This window comes from Pituophis catenifer, unplaced genomic scaffold (genome assembly GCF_029215685.1).
Source record: "Pituophis catenifer annectens isolate HBS135680 unplaced genomic scaffold, rPitCat1.0.hap2 SCAF_5, whole genome shotgun sequence".
Classification (NCBI taxonomy): Eukaryota; Metazoa; Chordata; class Lepidosauria; order Squamata; family Colubridae; genus Pituophis; species Pituophis catenifer.
Window position 1 is genome coordinate 8715932 of NW_027256885.1, and position 6041 is coordinate 8721972.

A 6041-nucleotide genomic window follows, 5' to 3' on the forward strand; every position below is an offset into this window, starting at 1 on the left:
TCGCAATCTGGGTGTCCTCCTGGATGCACGGCTGTCTTTAGAAGAGCATATGACGGCCGTGGCCAGGGGGGCTTTTTATCAGGTTCACCTGATTCGCCAGTTGCAGCCCTTTCTGGACCGGGATGCCTTGCGCATGGTCACTCACGCCCTTGTCACCTCCCGGCTGGACTATTGTAATGCTCTCTACATGGGGCTCCCCTTGAAGAGCACTCGGAGGCTCCAGCTGGTCCAGAATGTGGCCGCGCAGGTGGTTATGGGCGCAACCCGTTGTGCCCATGTGACACCCCTCCTGCGCGAGCTGCACTGGCTCCCAGTGGTCTTCCGGGTGCGATTCAAGATGTTGGTTACCACCTTTAAAGCGCTCCATGGCATAGGACCCAGGTACCTTCGAGACCAACTTCTGCCACCAACAGCCTCCCACCGGCCAGTCCGCTCTCACAGAGAGGGTCTCCTCAGGGTGCCATCGGCCAAGTTATGTCGGCTGGCGACACCCAGGGGGAGGGCCTTCTCTGTGGGAGCCCCTGCCCTGTGGAATGAACTGCCCCCGGAAATGTGTAAGATCTCTGACCTCCGTGTATTTCGCTGTGCCCTCAAGACCCTTCTGTTCCACCAGGCCGGGCTATCAATGTAATGATTTTTAAATTGGGTGTTTTAAATTTTTGGGGTTTTAAATCTGAGCCGAAATTATTTAATAATTTTAATTATTTTTAACTGATGTTTGTCTTTGTGCTTTTAATAGGCTGTACACCGCCCTGAGTCCTTCAGGAGAAGGGCAGTATAGAAATAAAATTATTTATTTATTTATTTATTTATTTATTTATTTATTTATTTATTTATTTATTTATTTATTTATTTATTTGTGGGAGAGAGAGAGTGTGTGAGTAGGAAAAGAGATAAGAGGGAAGCTGTGGGAACCAACTTCAAGCATGTTGCATGTTAACCTCCATGAGAAACATTGGAGTGCCAGAATGAGCTGGAAATGCCATGTTTGACTTTCTCTCAGCTGGGAAGCAAATCTTCATTTGCTGATTTTCTGATAAAACCCTCTTTGCAGAAAGTGTTGGCTACAAATGCCTTCTGGGATTTCACTTTGGAGTTGTTTTTACTTAGTTGTCTACCTCTAAGAACTTCCCACTCTCTTTTTTTTCCTTTCCTCATCCAGAGAATTAAGATAGCAACATCCAATGATATTCAGATCCTTTTATTTCCCACACTATAATTTGTACATAAAGCATTTCCCTGCTCCTCTTCCAAGCATGGTTTATCTGTGAAGGGCTGGAGAAGATGAGAAAGGGGACCTTGAGAGTCTCCCCAGGAGGAGGTTGGGAGGGATCCTGTCTAAAGGCATCCGCATCATTTAATTGAATGGTCTGGACTTTGGCAAATGGGTTCAACCCAGGCCCAAGAACAGGGCGAATAAGGGTGGGAGCATCTAGGTTACTAGGAACTTGAATCCATGGAAGGTATTGTTGTGACCCACCAGTGGCCAACAGAGCTGGCAGCAGATTCGGACAGTGAGGAGGTTGGGGAGGAACGTGGGCCAGTCCTGCAGTCTGGGGAAGGCTCAGATGAGGGCTCTGAGTCAGAAGCAGAGAGGGGGCCAAGGCCATCTGGTAATTCTTTGCTGCCTCTGGCGTCTGACATCAGCGAGGCAGAAGAACAGCGGGAGCCTGAGCAAGGGCCTGGGGCAACCTTGATGCCATCGTTTTTCACTACATTTTATCCAAACTGCTTTGGCAATTCAACTTTTTTTTTTATTTACACAATAACTCTTTCTTGAGGATAGTTACAGTAGATGGGCAGGAAGATGACTTGATGCTTGCTAATTATGAATATTCCTGCTTACCCCATCTATTATATATGTATATTTATGGTTACCTTTTTGTCCTCAGTTCCTGAAATTTATTTGGAAAATTTATATTGCTGCCACCTCGCTCATGGTGCCTCAAGGCGGCTTACAGGAAATAGAAAAACAATATAAAAGAAATAAAAATAATAAAAAATAAAAATAAAACAATAACACACACACACAGCAACAGTACACACTCATACCAGCCATTTAATGGGCTCCATCCCGCTCTGGGTTCCCCAGGCCTGCTGGCAGAACCACGTCTTGAGGGCCTTCTGAAAGAGTGTCAGACGTGGGGCCAGAGAGAGGGATGGAGAAGGCCACCATGGAGAAGGCCCTTCTTCTGGGTCCCACCAGGTGTATCTCCTTAGGAAATGGGACCCGCAACATTCCCTGCCTCCCCGCTCTAGTGGGTCAGGTGGATGTGACTGGCAAGAGATGGTCCCTCAGATCACCTGGTCCCAAGCCATGAAGGGCTTTAAAGGTGACAACCAGCACACTGAATTGCACCCCGAAACAAATTGGCAGCCAATGCAGTTCCCGCAGGAGGGGGTGACACATGTGCATACAAGGTCTGCACAAAACCATGTGGTCTGCTGCATTTTGCACCAACTGGGGCTTTTGGATGCTTTTCAAGGGCAGCCCCATTTAGAGCAATAAATGCGCAGGGGGGCGCAGCGGCAGAAGGAGCCTTTTGTGCTTGGGGAGGGACAAGCATGCGTGACGAGGGTGGGGAGTTTTTGTTTGGGAAGGGCAGAGTGTTTTGGGGGTGAGTGGGTGGGTGTGGCCATGTCAATGGGAGGTTGGGCATAGGTGGGAGGTTGGTTGTTGGGTGTTGTTTTTGTGGGTGCATGTTGTGTGTGGGTGAAGGAGAGCTATGGAAGAGGAGGGGGCTTAAAGCCAGGGAGGGAAAGAGTGAAAGGGGGAGCAGCAGGTGAGGAGTGGGCAAAGCGCCTGAGAAAGGCAGTAGAGGAGCCACGAGAGAAGCGAGTTTGAGGCCAAAGATCCACGATTCTCCTGGAGCGTCTCTGGTGCTAAGCAGGGATGCTGAAGGTCCCACCTGGATGGGCCACCAGGGCGAGCGCTGCAGAAAAGCCAGCCGCCATCAGCAGGGGAGCCTTTTCCTGCCTCTTTCCCCCAAAGAAAAGCGGGGCTCCCTGCATTTGCCCCCCCTTCTCAAAATTCCAGCTCCTCCTTTCCCTTCGCTCTGCCCAACGGCTCGAAACCTCGCCCACTAGAACAGCTCCGAAGCCTCTCGCTGCCCCCCACTATTCTAGCCAGATCACTGCCTCACCCTTCCCACAGGGGGCGCTCTTCCACCTCATTAGCCAAAGGGGTCAGCCCCACCAAGGCCCTCTCTGCCGCCCCCGCCAAAGGACTCCGCAGCGCCGGAGAGGCTCCGGTTCCAGCGCCCTTTGGACTTCAGCCACCCCATTTGCGGACGCAGCCAAGCAGAGCTGAAGAGCCAGAAGGAATCTGGGCATGTGCAGACAGCTTTTCCATGATGGCCATTCAAACAGCTCCGTCCACACAGGAGGCTCTTTCTTACTTCTGTCAAACTTCTCAAATTACCCAGCCAGGTAATCTACATCAACAACCAACGTAAAATCCCTAGAAGCATCCATCAGCCCTGGGAAGATCGAGGTCCTTGGCACAGTTGAAGAGAAAGGGATCTAGCGGGATGGGACAATTGGTTTGAGAAGATGGACAGATGGCAGAAAGAGCCTCCTGTGATGGTGGAGCTGAAAGGCCACCACAAAGAGCAGGTCTGCGCATTCCCAGATTCCTTCTTGCCCTTCAGCTCGGCTGGCTGAGTCCACAAACGGCGGGGTTGGAGTCCAAAGAGCGAGGGGGGAACCAGAGCCTCTCCGGGGCTGCAGAATCCTTTAGCTGTGGGGGCAGCAGAGGGAGCCTTGGTGGGGCTGAACCCTTGGGCTAATGGGGAGAAAGAGCGTTCCTTGTGGGAAGGGCGACACAGCATTCTAGCTAGACTAGCAGGGTGTGGCAAGAGGCCTCGGAGCTGTCAGAGTTTGGGAACTGTGGGGGCAGAGCGAAAGGAAAGGAGGAGCTGGGATTTTGAGAAGGGTTGGTGGGTAAGCGAAGGAGAGGGCCTGCTTTTCTTTGGGGGAAACAGCCTTCCCTGCTGGCTGGCTTTTCTGCAGCGAGCACTCTGGTCACCCATCCCTCAGCATCCCTGCTTAGCCCCTGAGACAGTCCAGGCAGCTGTGCCTCCTTGCTCCCCTCTCGCCTTGCCAAACATACAGCTGTCACTCCAGCCCCTCGCCTGCCCAGCTCCCTTGCACCCGGAGGTAGCCGGAACCAGCCATGGCCAACAACATGCAACCCCCGCCGGCCTTGCAATCATGTCCCCGCAATGCCAAAAACCCTCGCCCCTCTTTGGAGAAGAGCCATTGGACACAACCTTCACCTGCAGGTGCCCCTTCAACCTCTTGCCCGCGGAGGACATGCCACACTCCGCCCCCACTCAATTGCTCCTTCCCCACCCCTAAATTTTCTCAATTTCCCACAATTTGCGAGTAGGAAAACGTGCTTTCTTTTATTAATCTCATCAAACTGCAAGCAACTCCGTAAAGGGCCTAGAGAAAGATCTCTAAATAATGGAGGGAGAGGCGGGACTGCTGTGGAAAAGGGAGAGGGGCAGCTGGATCTCCCCAGATGACAATATTGGAAGGAGAGGACCAGGAGGCACCCACCCCATCTGGTTTGGGGAGACGGGCAGGGACCCTCAGAGAGAGGGGGTCCCACAAGGACTGTTCCTGACCTTCCAAGAGATGGGGGGCTGCTTCCTCTCCCTCCAGGCCCTCACAGCCTCCGGGCACTGGGGGATTGCCTGGATGGCATTGGCTGACCGACCAGGCAGGGGAATGGAGGACTCCGTGGGGAACGTATGAGGGGTTGGGGTCTTCCTGCTCCTTTTTGACATCTCCCTGATATTATGAAACCAGGATCACATGATTCTGTGCTGACCGCATTCTCCCAAATGACCTCACCCGATGGTTTCATCTACTGCTGGTACTAAGAAGGAGCCGCGAGGGTCCCTGGTCAGTGAGGTGAGGCTATTCCTGAGCTCCCAAAGGAACTGGAGGTGGTGAAAGTCTGGAAGGGGAGGAACCAGGCCCACCTGAACCCAGAGAAAAGGCAAATTTTGGCCCACCTGGGTCTGGAGGGCTGTCTTAACGTATGGGCCTGATGGGTGCTTGCCCATGGGCCCCACGAGCATAGGGGCCCCATTCTAATCTGTACGTTAACCCTTCAATGCACCTTGTATCATATAAATACAGCAACATTTATTACATTTTACTGTGTTTTTTATTAATACTAACATGCAAATATATGTTTGATGTTATTGATTTTATCGATAATTTAATTTTATCATTTACATTTTTATTCCTGTGAGTAGTTGTCGTAGGGGCCCCAGTACACCAGGGGCCCATAAAGCTGTTAAGATGGCCCTGGGCCAAGGTTTATCGTTTATACTTGCTCGCAAGGCAGACGAAACCTCCCTTTCTCCAGATGTTGCTGTCTACAGTTGGGGGAGACTACAGTCGGCTTAAGCCCTGGGGCAACTCACTTCTCCCCCGCAGGTGCTTCTCCCCTGCAGCTCCCAGGACAGGCTGCTCACCCTGCCTGCCTCCCGGGCTCCCCTGCGGCTCTCCTCAGCTAGGTTGCCCGCGGCCTTTGGGTGACTGAGCCCCTACTCGGCCCAGGAGGGAAGCAGTGCAGAGCCTGGCTGGGAGGAAGGCCCTCCAGGTGCTCTGGCTCCTCTCTCACTCGCTGCGCTCCGACCAGCCCTGAGGAGGGCATCTGCAGGGCCAGGAGGAGGGGGGAAGCCCGCCTGCCAGGGGTGGCACTGCCCAACCTGGGCGTGGCACGAGGGAGCGGGAGAGGACAGGGGCTTGAGTGACAGCTGTCTGTTTGGGCGAGGCAAGGGGGGAGCCAGGAGGTGCAGCTGCAGAAGGAACCTTTTGTGCTGGAGGGGGCGAAGGGGGGCAAGGAGTGCCTGGGGAGGGTGCAGGAATCAAAGCCAGCTGAGGGACTTTGTGCCAATCACTGGAGTTTTATTCCCACCTTCAAAATAAAAGCTATATGGGTGACCCAGGGCCAATCATCAGGGGACTGGGAGTTCTAGTCCTAGCTTAGGCAGGAAAGCCAGCTGGGTGAGTTTGGGGCC